An 18,325-nucleotide genomic window follows, 5' to 3' on the forward strand; every position below is an offset into this window, starting at 1 on the left:
GTTCTTTCGACGGGATGTTCCTCCGACGTATTCCTCATCGACCCTCCCATCCATCCCCGCAGTTCTACTTCCCTTGTTGTTGCAGCTTATGCTCCTTCAGGGTGATTAGTCTAGTCCAGAAAGAATTATTGTGGGCTACAAAACGGAACTGAGCAACGGACGCTGCGCGCGGCCTTTATAGGCAGGATGACGTCGATACGGCGGCTGTCGAGGGACATCGACTCGGAGGACGTCGACGCGCAGCGCCCTCTAGAGAAAATTTTTTCCGAGGCCAGCAGAGCTGGAAGGAGATATCTAAGATGAGGAATACGTCAGAGGAACATCCCGTCGAAGGAACGTTACAAGGTAAGAAGTAACGTGTTCATCTGTGCTTATTATCCTTCTGTGTATGATAAACATTAGATGCTATCAATATAATCACTACACAGTTTTATCACTAAACCAATAAATGTTTGAACTTGCAATATAGTGCCTTTTATACTCCTAAATATAGATCACACAATTTGCAGTTCCTAATATTAGAAATAAAGTAGTTGAGTAGTTACTCAACATCTTACTCGTCTAAAACGTAAAAACCACCAAGAACCAATCAACAATGCATATGTAGCCATTATGGCCCAGTAAAACTTAAAATCATACTCGCAATTATGATGGTGTGGATTGACAAGCCAGTGGGACAAGTGAGGATATACAGACCAAGCTCTGGATAACCCATTGGGTGAAAAGGGTTAAAAGGTCTGTCAGATGTTCAGGGCTTCCATATTATTATGATAAGTATTATTATAATTCATGCTGGGCACCTTCTCCTCTCCTACTTCTTTCTCCACCTGTGGTGTCCCCTCAGGGCTCTATTCTCTCATCCTTGGCTCTTTAACATCTACCTTACTCAGCTGGCACTCCTCATCTCTTCCTTCTCCCACAAATTTCAGTGTTATGCTGATGAGACACAACTCTTCTTCAAACTGCCTGCTCACCCTCTTGTACCTTCCATCATCCCTGACTACCTTTCTGCCATCAAGACCTAGTGCACTTACAATGATCTCTGCCTCAGTGCCAGAAAACGGTGATTGTTCAGATTGGGGCCTCTGCACCTTGAGCCGCACCTCGGAGGAGCCGGTGCCTTCCCCACACTGCAGGAGCAGTTCCCCCCCCCTGCTGGAGAGGGTCGGGGGCATCACCTGCCATAAGGTAGGCCTCTGGGCACGTTTGCCCAAAAAACCGAAAAATCGCCAGCTACAACGGATGCCGCTGCAATTTGCCTTTTTGCCCTTTGTAACTGCCCTAAGTGCACCCGCTGTGCCCCAGCAGTGTAATTTCACTGTTTAAAGCCTGCACACACCATCTGAGTGCTACCCTCCGTTACTTGCCATGAGGTCTAGCCACTCCAAGATGGCCGTGCCGAAAAGGGTAATGGCTGGCTGGGCCTAACCCTCACCAGGCACATCCCCCCTGCGACCCGATTGGCCTGCTCTCGCTACTTCAGAGCCAACCAGACGCCGGCAGGCGAACGCCGGCAACACCCACTAAGGCTCACCCAACAAGGCTCGGCTCCTGTCTTGAGCCTGTCCTGAGCCGTTGGGCCAAGGGCCATGTCCTGCTGCCCTTCCCGCCGACAACACTAAGGTACTCCTGCCCTACCTTACGCTGGCTGCAAAGCTACAAACAATCGCTCTTGCATAATTCACGCCCCCATCTTGCACCGCAGTGCACACGTGAGCTATCCATACCACATAACGAGTCTCAGCACCTTGCTGATTGTTGCCTCTTGGCGCTCGTTCGGTTCTGTAACTTTTTGTGCCGCACTTTGTACTCTTCACCTGCCCTTCCCTCTATGCCTGTCATCCCTTCCCCCACGAGCCTCTGTGTACACTGCTCTCTCCGCTATTGCTTAACCGTATGCTCATCTGCAGTCACCACAGGTCTATCCACCTAAACTATTATTTCATAGTTGACACTTCAGTGTATTGAGTCGAATTACACGTAAGACTTTGCTGACTGTAGCCTCTGTCTGAGCCCAAATGTTCCTGCAGCTCTGTTGACTGTAGTCTAACCTGCATTATCTGCAGCCTATTGTGCATTATTTGAATCTAGATGCCCTAGCATTAAGCCCAAATGATTTCTGTAGACTGCTGTTTGTAGCCTAATGTGCATTATTTGAATCTAGATGCCCTAGCATTGAGCCCAAATGATTTCCGTAGACTGCTGTTTGTAGCCTAATGTGCATTTTTTTGAATCTAGATGCCCTAGCATTAAGCCCAAATGATTTCTGTAGACTGCTGTTTGTAGCCTAATGTGCATTATTTGAATCTAGATGCCCTAGCATTGAGCCCAAATGATTTCCGTAGACTGCTGTTTGTAGCCTAATGTGCATTATTTGAATCTAGATGCCCTAGCATTGAGCCCAAATGATTTCCGTAGACTGCTGTTTGTAGCCTAATGTGCATTATTTGAATCTAGATGCCCTAGCATTGAGCCCAAATGATTTCTGTAGACTGCTGTTTGTAGCCTAATGTGCATTATTTGAATCTAGATGCCCTAGCATTGAGCCCAAATGATATTCGTACTACTGCTAATTGTAGCCTCACTGCATTAGTGCAAACACAGTTACTACCACGTACTGGCACCACACCACAAGTTACTTGTGAACCAACTAATCACGACATGCAGTCGATGCAGTCGATGTCCTATACTAGCCTCTACCTCACCCACATAGTCATCTTAGGATCTTTATCCTTTACTGCTAGCAGCTACCCTACAACTATCTTTAAGACACACCACAACCACCAACATACTCGTCCTTCCACCATGCTCCACTGCTCGGACCATCCCTCGAACCCCTACCTTAACGACCCAGCCCTGTGGCTCAAGCACTTTGTAACCAAACCTACACCTAACCTCCCATGCACACCACAACATAGGAATATCAGACTTAGATCCAGACTGCCCAGACCACCATGTATTCAGCGCAATCACTCCGCTCCTTCACAGCCCAACAAACCTGTAGCACCCAGTCCCACCCCGTCCACCCCACCGACCTCAGCGCTAAAGGGAGCCCTTATTAATGCAAGATCCCTTACGGCCCATGCGCTTGACATCGCTGACCTCATCACTGTCCATAACCTTGACTTCCTAGCCATTACCGAAACCTGGCTACATGCCGCCTCTGGCCCACTCCTCGCCTTATCCCTACCCAAGGCTTATACTATTATTAGAAATGACCGTCATTCCAACGCGTCTAAAGGAGGAGGAGTCGCCTTCATACATAGAGACAAGATCACTATGAGAGCTGCCAACAACACACAATTCATCTCCGCTGAATCACTATCAGTGAAACTTTCTCTCTCTCCTACCAACACAGCAACACTCCATCTTGTGTACAGACCTCCAGGTCCACTGGGCTCATTCATTGACGATGTTGCTGCCACCGTGTCGGCTAATACCAAGCCAAATTCCCAAATACTGTTATTAGGTGACTTCAACCTCGGCCTCTCTGAGCCCAAGGACCACATGGCCTCTGAAGTTGACACTACCCTTTCCAATCTAGGCTTCCAGCAGCGCATTCGTGAACCCACACATAACAAGGGTAGAACGCTCGACTGGTTAGCTGACCTAAGTTGCAATACTAATGTCATCTCCAACGATGCTTGTGCTTGGTCTGACCATCATGTTATTACCTTCCTCCTGCCAGCCTCCAACCCCCAGCCCACACCTATTATAGCCCCTGCTGTACCCACCAGAAATAAAAAGGATATTACCAGGGAGAAATTGCTTCCTCTTATCCTCCCTTGCCTGAACACTTTCGCTTCTCAGCATAAGGACAAGGACCCCACTGTTTTAGTAGACGCCTTCAACAGCTTGATGACCAAAGCCATTGAGAGCATAGCCCCACTAAAAATTTGCAAAGCCAAACAACAGTCCCACCTAAACTCCTGGTTCACTCCGGAGCTTAACGTGCTGCGCAAAGAAAAGCGTAAGGCCGAAGCCCTCTGGAAAAGTCATCCCAGCCCAGCTAACAAAGCCTCCCTACTGATCACCTCTCTCAACTATAAGGAAGCTATCCTTCAAGCTAAAAAAGAGACCTATAATTCACGCATATCCCAAGCAGAATCCAACACAAGAGAATTATTTAAAATCCTCAAAGAATTAGAATCCCCCTCCCCTGTCCTTGACGTGTGTACCAAAGACAGCACTTGGTGCAACAATATACAAAACGCACTTCTCAACAAAATAACCACACTGCAATCCAAAAGTAACGCCAAACAAAACTCCCTCCACACTCCTACATTCAGCAACACCCTGCCACCTAAAATAACCACCCTTGACTCCCCGGCGCCATTCAGCTTCACACCGCTCTCTGTTATGGAAGTTGAAAAAATTATCTGCAACTTAAAACCCTCCAACTGCCAAGGGGACGCATGTCCAGCCCAGATCGTTAAGGAATCAGCTCATGACCTCGCACCGTATATCACCACGTTTATCAATGCCTCTTTTCAATTGGGAGTGGTCCCCAACAACTTGAAGGATGCATGGGTCATCCCCCTCCTAAAAAAACCCACCTTAGATCCGGAGGTCCCAACCAACTACAGGCCCATCACGACGGTCCCATTTCTGCTAAAAATCTTAGATAGAGCAGCGTATCTTCAGATACAAAACTACCTGGAAACAATCTATTAGGCACAAGACAATCCGGCTTCAGACCTAAGCACGGTACTGAGACAGCCCTCCTAGATCTCAAAACCCAAATTGAGGACTTTAAAGACAAAGGCAAACTAGCCCTGCTATTACTATTAGACTTATCAGCAGCCTTCGATTTGGTTAACCACCAAATCCTCTGTCACCACCTGAAAACGGCCGCCCATTTCTCTGACAAGGCCACTAACTGGATTCAATCCTTCTTGGATAACAGACAGATGAGGGTATTCTCGCCCACCGCCGCCGCCAACCCCGCACCAGTCCCTTGCGGAGTCCCCCAAGGATCTTGTGTATCCCCTACCCTTTACAATGTTTTCACTAAACCCTTGTTTGATGTGCTTGACTATCTGGGTGTAACCTACGCTAACTATGCCGATGACACCCAGATACTCATCCCCATCACGGGCGATTACACGGTACACTCGAAAGCCTTAAATGACATATACCTCGTCATCCAAACTTGGATGGCACAACATGAGCTCTGTCTCAATGACGACAAGACAGAGCTCCTCATCCTAGGCACACAGCAAAGACTTAGCAAGCTGAACCCATTGTTCAGCTCCTTCAATATCGATGGAAATCCCATAAAAGTCTCCAAAGATACCAAAACGCTCGGAATCTACCTCGATTCCATGCTCTCCCTCCACAGACAAACGAATGCAGTTGCGGCCGCCGCTGCTTACACCTGCAAGCTGATCACAGCATGCCGCCCTTTTCTGTCCACTCATAACTGCACAATCCTTGCTAGAACTCTGGTCATGTCCAAATTGGACTACTGTAATGCACTGTACCAAGGCACCAGTCAAGGCAACTTAGACAAACTCCAGGTCATACAGAATATCGCCATTAGAGCAGCCCTGAATATCCCTGGATCGGCCCACATCTCGGAACCGAGGAAGAACCTTCATTGGCCATCAGTCACCCAAAGGATCTCTCTAAAATCGCTTGCCCTAACCTACAAATGCATGAACAACCTGGCCCCCATCTACCTCTCCTCACGGTTCACGCAGTATACACCATCTCGATATCTAAGATCCACCATCAACCAGAACCTAATGATCCCTAAATACAAGCTCCAAACAGCCGGTGGATCCAGCTTCCCAGTTCTTGCAGCCAAATTATGGAACTTTGTCCCCCTTACTATCAGAAACCTTCCTTCTCTGAATCTCTTCAAATACAAAGCCAAACATTGGCTAGTCGCATCTGAGGTCCAAGCTGGACTGTGAATACTTGTTCACCTATGTATATATGTACAAAATATCAATGCTGCTGATTACTATGTCAATTTAAATGTTACTTGATATGTCGTAATACTATGTAACCATTGTTGCTAAGATATGCGCCCGGTAGCCTCCGGGCCTGGTTTGCGCTATACAAATAAAACAAATACAAATACAAAATACTAGACATCTTCCCTTCACACTGGCCTTCTTCCATGGGCTCTCCCTCTTCTGAAGCCAGAAACCTTGGAGTAATCGTTGACTCCTCTCTCTCCTTCCTCCCTCACACTCAGGCGTTGCCAACAAGTCCCACTTTCAGCTCTTCCTTTTCAAAGGAATTCTACCTTTTCTCCTCATCCCCCAGAAGCTCAATGTTACCCAAGCCCAGGGTCTTTCTAGGCTTGACTATTGCAATAGCCTCCTGCTGAGTCTGCCTTCTTCCACTCTGAGACCCCTCCAGCTAATCCAGAATAGGGGCAGCAAGACTTATCCTTGGCCTCAAGCCCAGGGACAGCATCTCTCCTGCCCTAAAAAGTCTTCATTGGCTCCCGTTTGCTTCACGGATTAAATTCAAATCCCTATGTATCATCCACAAGGCTGTCTGGGGCCAGGGACAACACGATCTGCAAATCTCTCTTACTAAATATTCCCCCTCTAGACCTCTTCGCTCCTCTGGCACCAACTTCTTGTGTATAAAGCGTTTCGCTCAACAGAGGGCAGAAGGTTGATAGCTTTCCTCAGCTGGCTCCCTTCTTTGGGACAGCCTCCCCCTGCCTCTTCGTCTTGAGCAGGATTTTCTTAAATTCCGGAAGATCCTCAAGACCTTCCCTTTTACCTCCTCATTCCCTCCCTCTCGCCTCTGCTAATCTCACAGTTGCTTGTTTGGTGTTTAGGGTTAGGAACAGTCCTGTCCCAGGTTTGTGATGGATTGGAACATCCCATATTATTCACCAGCCACAAACTGTTCCCACGTGAAAAAAAATACTGTGTTGGAACTAGAGGCGCTGGCCATTAAGTGGGCCATAATCCATCTTAGATACAACTCCTTAGGATGAAAATTCACACTTGTCACAGATCACTCACCCCTAGTTTGGATTAGCCAATGCAAAGACTCCAACCCTCGGGTCATGCAATGGTTTCTAGACCTACAACCCTATTGTTTCACTGTGGAACACTGAAAAGGAAAAGACCAACAAGATGATTTTCTTTCCCGGTTCCCCTGTGAAACAAATGTGGCTACATCGCACGGAGGAAGGGTATGTGAGAAACCTGAAGGTCTCCCTGTTACGCTCACCTGGTCTCTGCAGGGACGTTGTGGCACGGTTGGAGCCCTACCAGGAGTTGATTCCCTTGGATCGATTCTCTCCCCCCAGATGCTGCGTAATCGAGGTCCAGGATGCTGGCACTGTTCCTGAGAGAAGATGAGGCAGTGAGAATAACGTGGTGGTGTTGTGATCCCCCTCAACTCTTTCGTGCCAGAATGTAGTGCGCAAGAGTTTGCCCATGCAAGCCCATCTGTTTTGATGTAAGGATGAACTCTCCGTCCTGCTTTCCTTCAGCAGGGGTGCTGTGGATGGACCTAGTTGCGTCACTGGTCCTGAGTGTGGAAGTCCAGACCGGCTGCAACCATTCAGTCTTGAAGGTAGGTGTTTATAACTATGATTATTGTCCGTATCCTTTGTGATAATTGTCTGTAACCTTATATTGTCCTTTCTCTCTCTGGGTATGAAGATGACCCACGAGCGCGTGGTGATGAAAAAAGTCTATTCTGGAGGACCTACTGGTGATAAGTAGACTGTTCCAGAAGCTGCGCCAAGTTCTTGGGTTGCGCTGCTCAGCGTGTTAAAGTCTATGCGATTGCTCACCTTGGGTTTCCCATTCCCTTTGCAGGTGCAACTGGTTGGTGTTTGCTGGTGAGCGGTTTCCGGACTCCTGCTGGAGATGAAGATCCATGAGGATGCTGCGCCGGAAGATGGCCCCGTGTTGATGGGAGTTCGGGACTGGAAAGGATGCTAGGCGGCACCTGCAGAGGACTCGAGAAGACAGGTAAGATGCGTGCGGCTGCTGCAGAATCGGAAGTGGTAGCAGTGCTTCAAGCAATGGCGTGACTGACTCAAGTAAGATGCGCACGGAGACACAAGAGTTGCAAGCAGGTAGCAGGATTTCCAGCGATGGCTTGGCTTATTCCAGGTAAGATGCTGGAGGGTTCCGGAGACTGAAGATGTTTGTCCTGAATCAGGTAAGGATCTTCTGAACGGCGGTAAGCGTTAGGCTGCTCTAGCAGACTAACGCGATGCGCCAGCATGCGGGTGGGGCCGGTTATATAGCCTGGCCCCAGCCACTCCCCTTAGGCCCCGCCTTGTGGCCCCACCTTGCCACTCCTCCTGTCTTCTGCACGTGCCTTCCCTGCATTGGTAGGGCCCGGCCCGGCCTAGTTGCACATGCTTTCTGTATTCTGTGCGTAGAGCACACTTTGTAATGAGCTTGACTGGGTCCATTGGGACCCTGCAGGAACTGAAGTAATTGGCCCTTGACCAGTGGCCATGCCACTCTCCGACTAGTCTTTGGAGATCTGTCATCCAGGTGGACAGGACACAGCCATCGCTATTGGATCCAGTTCCTGGGGGTGGACCAGTGAGGGAGGATCACCTGGATGGGGGGGTCCTCGGGAGAGGAAGTGGGACACCGAAGGTTGAGACACAGTATCGCCCCTTCTCCCCAAACACTCTACCCCACCCCATTTCCGGTACAAACACTACCATGAAAGACGAACAAACACCAGAGCCGTTTACCTGAGCTGTCCCAACGCCAGGGTCAGGCAATTGACCAGAATCACACAACCTGACGCCCTTTCCCTTCCCCAGGGGGATAAAAGGTGGCGCACGAGAGCACAATATGAGCAAGGCAGACCGCTTAACGAGAGAGTTAACTCAGCACGGCAGTTAAAGAGGAGGAGAAAGATGGCGTAAACCGGGAGGGGGACAAGGAGAGAGGCAACCTTGCCCTTTACAAGCCGGGCACATGAAACCGCAACAGAAGGAATTGTAATACCACAAACAACCAGCGTGTGTGGCAGCATATGTCAGCGGTACACAAGGCCCCCCTCCGATGATAACCAAGCCGAGGGGAGACCGTGGTACCGGCCTTGACTCCACAGACAAGGATAAAGACAAGCGGTTCATCAGAGCCGGTGAGTCGAAGGGAGAGCCGATAAGAAACCGAACTGTGTTTGAACAAAAGTTGCATAACGGCTATTTAAAGAAAATACAAAGAACTGTAGGAGAAAACCAGCTACAAAGGTGTCAGACACCACATGGGTGTTCACTTGGAAAACTGTGCAATTACCCTATGGTTTAAACTACAGTTATCAGAAGAAGGCCTTGGGAATGGCACAAGAAGCTTGAGTCGAAGTGGTGTTATGGCGGTCTAACCAAATCCTATGTACAGTTGAAAGTCTTTGACCGACAAGTGAAGGTGAAGTTAAGGGAAATGAATCCCGCATTTTGTGAATTGCAGAAGTTGGCAAGAGTGAACCCGATGGAGAGATGCCGATAAAGAAGGGGCGAAGCCAAAAGTCCCGATTAACAGTGTGTTGACAAGAATGAACCCTGCAGAGCGTTGTCCACAGTGAACTGTTTAAAAAGACATTAAGATTTGTGAATGGCACAGAGAAGATTGTGTTGAAAGCTGTAGTGAACCCGACTGAGGGAGGCAAACATTCAAGAGGGGTCTGGGCCCAGAAGAGGGGGGTGCAGGGGTGAAAAGACATCACCCTAACTATTTGATATAGATGGAACATATGTTAATTCCACATCTTACTATGTATGACTGTCTAAATAAGCCCCGCAGAAATTCAAGTAAGGTTGTAAAATGTGCTCCATGAAGCACTAAGGGAAGAACCTTGAAGTGAAACAGTCCTCTAGGGGTGGGGAAGGCTGTTTTCTCCTTATCCTCAGGGTTCAGAAGGACCTGCCAATAGCCCTTAGTCAGATCCATCATGGAGATGTACTTGGCAGTGCCTAGTCGATCGGTCATCAATTCTTGGAATCAGATAATTATTGAACTGGGCCACCGCATTTAACTTGCAAAATACAAAACCAGCAGGACTGATCTGTCTTTGCCGCAAGGCTTATTGATGAGTGCCATGGACTCTGAGCTGGTTGTATGATTTCCTCAGCCAGCATCTTCTCCACCTCCTGAATGATTATTTCCCTTCGATCTTCAGGAATCCGGTAGGGCCTTAGATTTATGGCCTTTCCTAGGGGGTTGCGAATATGGTGTAACACACCTTTTACTCTCCCTGGTTTGTGTCCAAACACATCGGGAAATTGAATCGGGAGATCCCGATTATCCTGCTGTTGTAAGAATGGGAGGTCTTTAGGGACTAGATTTAAACTGTTACCTTCCTCTGTTAACAAGTGGTCTTGTTTCCACTCCTTAAGGCAGTTGATGTAGTATACTGAATTTTTAATCATCAGTCTGTTTGGGAGACCTGGTAGTTAAATGGTCCGGTCTGCTCAAAGATTTCATAGGGTCCGTACCAACAGGGTAACATTTTGTTTTCCGATGTGGGGAGTAAAACTAGGACTTTTTGTCCTACTGATAAACAATGAGGGGGATGCCTTTTTATCATATTAACTTTTCTGTTTCCTTTGGTTTTGGCTAGATTTGAGTTCACTATATCTCTTACCAACACCATGTATTCTTTTATACATTGTACTGTTTGAGACAATATTAAAATAGCTTCTTCTCTCCCCCCCACGTTTGTCTAAGCATGCATAAGACGTTTCTGGGATCTCTCCCATATAACAGTTGTGAACATCCCAGAGAACTTTGGGGAGCTTTTCATATAGCAAATAAGGCCCAGGGTACCATCATTTCCCAGTTCTTTTCATCTGTCTCAACCAGCTTCTTTATAATTATTTTTAGCGATTGGTTAAATCGCTCGACCAGGCTGTCTGTCTGTGGTTGATAGACGTTCTGAGAGTTTTAATTTGAAGGACTTTCTTCACCTCAGCCATGACCTTGCTTATGAACGTCTTGCCTTGGTCGGTGAGGCTCTCCTTGAGGAAGCCAACCCGCAACAAGAAAGGGATCAGATGTTTCAATATTTGCTGGGTGGTATTGCTTTGCATAGAGAAAACCTCAGGATAGCGGGTGGAATAATGTAAGATGACTAGACTAATATATATACAGATTTCCCAATTTGGAAGGCTCCAAGGGATCCACCGTGTCCATTCCTACTCTCGCAAATGGTACATCTATAATGGGCAAAGATTTTAAGGGAACTGATGGAGGCTTTTGGGGATCAGTGTTTTGGCATAAGGGGCATGCTGCCGCATAGTTTTTGATATCAGCAAAAATCCCTAGCCAATAGAACCTGTCAACCACTTGACTATGGGTCTTGGCATTTCCAAGATGTCCAGCGGTGAGATGGAAATAGGCAATCTCAAGAACCATCCTCTGATGAGCCACCCCCTCACTGCAAACATTCCCCCTGTATTATAGCCACGCTTTGTGAAATAAAATCATATTTTACTCTTCTCTTCTGTTATTACTTGGAGGAAGGCCTCGGATAAGATGGGATTGTTCCTTTGTACAAAAGCAAGGTCTGGCGTGATCTCAATTTCCTCGTGATCAACTTGGGGTTTGGGTGCCCTGTTGTCATGACTTACCGACCCAGGTGTCTCTGGTCCTCCTGGAGGATGCGCACACGAATTGTGGGCTCCATTTTTCCTACTAATATAAGGGACGGCGTGAGAGCGAGTTACCCATTCTTCCGCTCTAGTGTTCCCGTGCTGGGGAATGGAACTGTTTCCGCTTATTGCTCGATATGCACAAGTCACGGAGAGCAGACCCTCATGTCTCAACGCCTGGTATGTGGTCTTTTCGTTCCTCGCTCAGCGCATTGAAGCTTTCCTTGTCCTTTGTTTTCTGTTATATTCTGCCTTGTGTTCCCTCTTCCCTGCCTGCCTTCCCCTCCTGACATTCAGGTGTCTTTCCATTTCCTCCGTTTGCTACTCTGTTTTACTGCTTTCCCTGGCTACCGCTCCTACTCCTTGCAGTTTACGGTCTGAAAAGTGTGGCCTTATATTAGAGCGCTTTGTTGCTGGATTTGGAATTCCTAGTTCCTAGACTGTCTTCTGGCTGTCATCTACACTACAACAGCTTTTTAAGCTGTTGCTGATCTCTGGTTTTTTCCCTTCTTGTGGAAAGGTTTTTTCTCCTGGTTTTTGGCTTTCTACTCCGGACTCTACCCTTCCTAGGAGTTTCACCTATTGGGCAGGGTGGCATCCGGAGAGTCTCGCCCCTATCTTCATGACACCCGCACCCGTCAGAAGTCTCACCAGGTCTACAGCCAAGGTATCATGCAAAAAGAGTCAGGTGAGCCAATCTATTGATGATACTGACAGTTTGAGACGCCAAGTGGCCATCACAGCTGGAAACATGGATCCCATTCAAGATCTTTTACGTGGCATGCAAGAACTGTCCACAGAAATGCACAATCTAAAGGCAGAAAATGCTGCCCTTCGCCAAATGGTTTTGGCTCACGATGTGCTAGCAGTGGAAAGCCCAGATTTGGTTACAGCCTTATAAAAATGTGATGGATCTCCAAGAAAGTTGCGTACATTTCTGGATTCATGTCTTATTCATTTTACATTTAAACCCCATTTATTTGACTACTATAGGGCAAAAGTTGGGTTTATTGTATCCCATTGAACCGGAAACACTTTGTCCTGGGCTACGCCTTTGGTTACCAATAAGGATCCTCTCTTAGATGACTATGCTGCATTTCTTGTGTCTTTTAAGGCAATGTTTGATCGGCCAGAGGTGGTGTTTTCGGCCCAGGAAAAAATATTAGATTTCTAGCAAGGATCACAAGACATGTTAACCTATGTTTCTAAATTCAGACAACTGGCCAAAGAAACTGATTGGTCTCCACGTGCCTGTTTTATGCTTTTCAGGCGTGGATTAAACAAGGAAGTGAAAGATAAACTAGCAAGAGTCACTAGACCCAATAGCTTTCAAGCTCTTCTTGATTGATTCCCTTCATTACCCAGGACACCACTGAGCGTACCTCCGGTTACAGGTGCTAGTTCTTCACCAAATGCAAGAACTCGAGCCTATGCAGTTGGGATCCCTGCGCAGTCCTCTAACCAAGGGAGAAAGGAACTGAAGAATTGAAAGAGGATTATGTCTAAATTCTGCCTCTCCCAAGCATATTATCCGTAACTGTCCTATTGTGCCACTTCGTTGGGCGGGAAACGCCAGCTTCCTTTCCTAAATGGAGCATGGAAACGGGAGTACAAAAACAGCTCCTATTCATATTTTTCATTGGAATCTTCTGCACAAACATCCCTTGTAGTGTTGAAAGTCTTGTTAATGACTAAAGACAGAGAACCGATACCTGTTCCTGCCTTGGTGGATTGTGGTGCCATGGGCCTGTTTCTGGACGATACCTGGGCTACCCTACACAAACATCTTCGAGAAGCCAAAGAAATTAATTGCTCAAACTGTAGAGGGAATGAATGGGGAACCTCTTTCTTCAGGTCCCATAAACAAACGGTCCAAACCGCCAGTATTGAAGATCAATGATCACGCTGAAGCTTCGTCCTTTGATATGATAAAGGCAGTCCATTATCCTATTGCCCCTGGAATGCCTTGATTGCAACACCACAATCCATATATAAATTGGGCAGCAGGAACTCTATTTTTGGGCTCAGAGTATTGCATGGCCAAGGGCCTGCAGGAATCCGCAGGATTGCCACTAGACACCTCTGTAGGAGTTTTGGAAGGAACAATCAAGTCTGTCTCATGTTTAGAATGTACCTCCTGAATACCTAGTTTTATGATGTTTTTTCAGAATCACAAGAAAATAATGTACCGCTACATCGCCCTGAAGACTGTGCTATTGAGACCTTGCGGGATGATGTAATCCCTTTTGGCCGGATGTTCATTCTGTGAGCCCCAGAAAATCTTGCTCTGAAGGAATATTTGGAGTTGAATCGAAGGAACGGACTCATCCGACCATCTAAGTCACCAACTGGTGCATCCTTGTTTTTTGTTCCAAAAAAAGAGACCACAGAGCTACGGCCTTGTCTTGACTATTATGGTTTAAATCAAGTTATGCAAAAGGACAAATACCACTTACCACTCATTGCAGATATATTAGAGGTTCTACACGGAGCCATGGTGTTTTCCAAGTTGGATCTCCGAGGCGCTTACCGCCTTATATGTATCAGGTCCGGCAATGTGTGGAAAACAGCTATTCACACACCTTTTCAGCCACTACAAATATCTAGTAATGCCATTTGGCCTGATGAATGTGCCTGATCTTTTTCATCACTTCATGTATCGCGTCCTCTCTGACAAGTAGTTTCAGTACGTAATATTATACTTGATTGATATCATTATCTTTTCAAGCACGGAAGAACAGCACAACCATGTAAGGAAGGTACTTGCACGTTTGTGTGACAACCACCTACCAGCGAAACCAGAGAGCAATTGATCCATTCAAATCCCAGGGGATTGAGCAAGAAGGAAAGCTTTTTGTTTAAGGATGGATGTCTTTATATCCCTTTGGCTTATTCACAGAAGTCAGCTTTACAAATGTGCCATGACTCCATGAGGCACTTCTGCCAATTTACAGACCGTTCAGCGACAATTCTGGTGGCCCGGAATGGCTCACTCGGTACGGGAGTATGTTCAGTCATGAGTAATATGTGCTCAAAACAAGACCCCTAAAGATAAAGCTTTTGGTCTTTTACATCAACCTCCTCTCCCAAGCAGACCCTGGCAAATCGTAGCCACAGACTTCATCGTCGATCTGCCACCTTCCAGGGGATGTTCTACTATCATGGTTACGATTGATACATTTTCCAGACTGGCCCATTTCACCCCATTGTCCATGCTACCTTCGACTGCTGAAATGGCACCAGTATTCCTCACTGACATTTTTCGTTTACACAGACTCCCTTCTTCCATCATTTCTGACCGCGGCACTCAGTATGTATCCCGATTCTGGGCACAGCTCTGTAAGCTGCTAGGTATAAAAAGAGCCTTGTCATCGGATCACCATCCTCAAAGCAATGGAATCACTGAGCGAGTTAATCAAAATCTTGCACAATGTCTTCAGTGTTTTTCCAACCAAGTGGATGAAGATTGGGTATCTTTATTACCTGTAGCGGAATTTGCATATAATAACATGGTTCCTTCCTCATTAAGGACCAGCCCTTTCAGCTACACATATGGATCCACCCTGCTTTGTTTACCTCAGTGTTACTGGACCAATCCAATGTACCATCAGTGGATATGTGCATTACAGATATATCCTCTGGGTATAAAAAGGGAGATGATCAAACGCTTTGCTGACAAAAACAGAAAGTCAGTCCTTTCTTTGATGTCGGAGACAAGGTTTGGCTTTCTTCCAAATAACCTCCTAGACATCTCCATTCCACTAAATTGCCTCCCCGCTACTATGGACCGTTTACCATCTCTAAGACGATTAATTCAGTTCTACTTCGCCTCCATCTTCCTCTTACCCGGAAAAGATTTACTCTGGTTTTCCATGTATGCCTTTATGAAACCATACATGTCACCCTCTACTTCAGCTAACGTCCCAACACCGTCTCTGCCTTCTCTTATAGCAGACTAACAATTGGCGTACAAAGTCTTCCAGATTTGTGATTCACACTACCGTTTACAATACCTGGTGGAATGGAAGGGTGTTCCACCCAGTGAGTGTTCATGGGAACTATTGTCTCATGTGCATGCGCCCGTTCTTCTCCAACAAAATGGTAGGGGCATGCTGTCATGACTTACCGACCCTGGGTTCTTTGGTCGCCCTGGAGGATGCACCCACCTTTCCTACCAATATGGTGGATGGCGTGACTGCGAGTTATCCATTCTTCCACTCTAGTGTTCCTGCGCTGGGGAATGGAACTGTTTCCATTTGTTGCTCGATATATACAAGTCATGGACAGCGGCCCCTCGTGTCTCAAAGCCTTGTATGTGGTCTTCCCCTGCCACGCTCAGCGCATTGAAGCTTTCCTTGTCCTGTGCTTTCTCTTATATTCTGCCTTATCTTCCCTCATAACCTGTCTGCCTTCCCCGCCTGACATTGAGGTGTCTTTTCATTTCCTTATCCGTTTGGTGCTCTGTTTTCCTGCCTTCCCTGGCTGCTGCTGCTACTCCTTGCAGTTTACTGTCTGAGAAGTCTTGCCTTCTATTGGAGCATTTTGTTGCTGGATTTGGAATTCCTAGTTCTGGAACTCCATCATTGGCTGTCTGTCTTCTGGTTGTAATCTACACTACAACAGCTTCTTAAGCCGTAGCTGATCTCAGGTTTTTGGCTTTCTACTCCAGACTCTACCCCTCCTGGGAGTTTCCCCTATCGGGCACGGTGGCGTCCAGAGAGTCTTGCCCCTATCTTCACGACACCTGCACCCGTCCAATGTCTCACCAGGGATCATCTGCAGCCAAGATATCACACAAAAAGAGTCAGGTGAGCAAATCCATTGATGATGCCGACACCTGGTACTGGTAAATGGTAATAGATCTGCCTCCCCAAACCCTTTTGGACCTTTGTCTGTTTGGTCTTGTTCACAGACCTCCTCTTTGTTGGGGAACACCTCTCCAAGATAACTTGGGCCACCTTATCGCCTACCTTGCTAAGGGTTTCACATTGTTTTGCATTAAGACCTTGATTCCCCCTTGTAGTCTTGGTCCACTACTCCAGCTATCTAGGCCACACCTCCATGCTAACCCATTTTTGGATGTTAATCGGATATATGCATCATTGGGTGGAGTTAAGACTAGGCCAGTGGGAATTTGCTGTCTCTCTCCTGGCTCTAGAGTAAATGTTTGGCTACTACAAAAGTCCAAACAAATGGAATCTTTTGCAGGGGGCAGAGGCTTTAGTTGAGAGTTTTGTAAATTGTAGGGTCCCCTTATTTGTGTCAATCATTTCCGATCCCACGTCTAACACCAAACACTCAAACCAAAGAACCAACCACTCGACAGAGCATAAAATATGGAAAATAGCCACTAAAGGAAGGCTCCAGAGACTGATCACATACTTAGACCCAGACGAAAGCCCTCTAGTGACTCCTCGCCCACTCGTAAGTACCAGACGGACCATATCCAGACCGGCAGACGCATTTAGATAGAATTATGAATATTAGCATGGCCACACTTAGATGGAGTTGTGGATATTGACCTGCGTTGCATCTGGATGGAACCTTGAATGTTGGCATGCCCGCACTTGGATTGAATTGTGAATCCTGGCCTGCATCGCATCTAGATAGGACCTTGAATGTTAGCATGCCTGCACTTAGGTGAAACTTGAATGTCAACATTCTCACACTTAGATTTGTGAATATTAGCCTGCGTCGCATCTAGATAGGACTCTGAATATTAGCATGCCCGCACCTACGCTAAACGTGAAGACTAGCACAGGCCACACTTAGAATTGTGGACAATTGGCCTGCGTCGCGTCTAGATAGGATTAATTGAAGGATAACATGCCCGTGCCTAGATGAAACTTGAATGATAGCAGGTGCCACACTTAGAATCGTGAACACCAGCCTGCGCCGCATCCAGATTAAGTTAGGAATGTTAGCATGCCCACACCTAGACAGATTTCTAAACACTAGCCTGCGCCTCACCTAGAAAAGACTGTGAATGTAGGCATGCCCACATGTGAAGGCCAACAAGTGACACACTTAGACAAAACTGTGAATGTTAGCATGCTAAAGGTCTTGTAACCCACTAACCAAAATAAGCTCAAACTCTGCATACTTATCTCACTCAAAAAAACTCACACAACCATCTCTCGCACAACAAGCCGCACAACACTGCAACAACACATAAGCCGGAGCAACAGCACACACGGGCCGACACCGATCCAATACCCAAACCAAAGCTCAGCACCCGGTGTACACCGAGTTAAAGCTGCCAACAGAACACCACTCCTCTCACTATCCTACTCCCTCTTCACCCTACTAACTAACCCCCCCACCCCCTTATCTTTACAGATCCGCCAGAGCTCCTGGGGACCAATTCCGTTGGTGACGGTGCGCGGTACAAATACCTTTAACATTTAACATTAACATATGTGAGCGTCTAGGAGTAACAGACTGATACAATGGTGGAATATTGATTGGCAAAGACCTTTACTCACAACAAAAATGTGGGTGGGTGGGTTGGAGGAATTGCTAACTATCCCTAGCTCTAAGAGCGGTTTCCCTACTTCAACAAAACTAGCTAATGAAACTGTCTGTGTCAGAATGTCCAAAGTACAGTTTGAAATGTCCAAATCCTAACCTGTCCCTTAAGTGAAAAGGGTAATGTCTTTTGGCAGCGGCCCTGCAGCCCATCTTTGCAGTTCAAAATAAAAGTTCCAAAAAGGTGTA

General features: G+C 46.9%; 1 protein-coding gene across 4 annotated transcripts in view; it reads left to right on the forward strand.

The window, feature by feature from the left end:
• FAM149B1 (family with sequence similarity 149 member B1) overlaps window positions 1-18,325 on the forward strand; it is a 1,843,046-nt gene that overhangs the window by 843,122 nt on the left and 981,599 nt on the right. The gene's annotated exons all lie outside the window — the stretch shown is intronic.

This window comes from Ambystoma mexicanum, chromosome 8 (assembly GCF_040938575.1).
Source record: "Ambystoma mexicanum isolate Mex_15411 chromosome 8, UKY_AmexF1_1, whole genome shotgun sequence".
NCBI classification, from domain to species: domain Eukaryota; kingdom Metazoa; phylum Chordata; class Amphibia; order Caudata; family Ambystomatidae; genus Ambystoma; species Ambystoma mexicanum.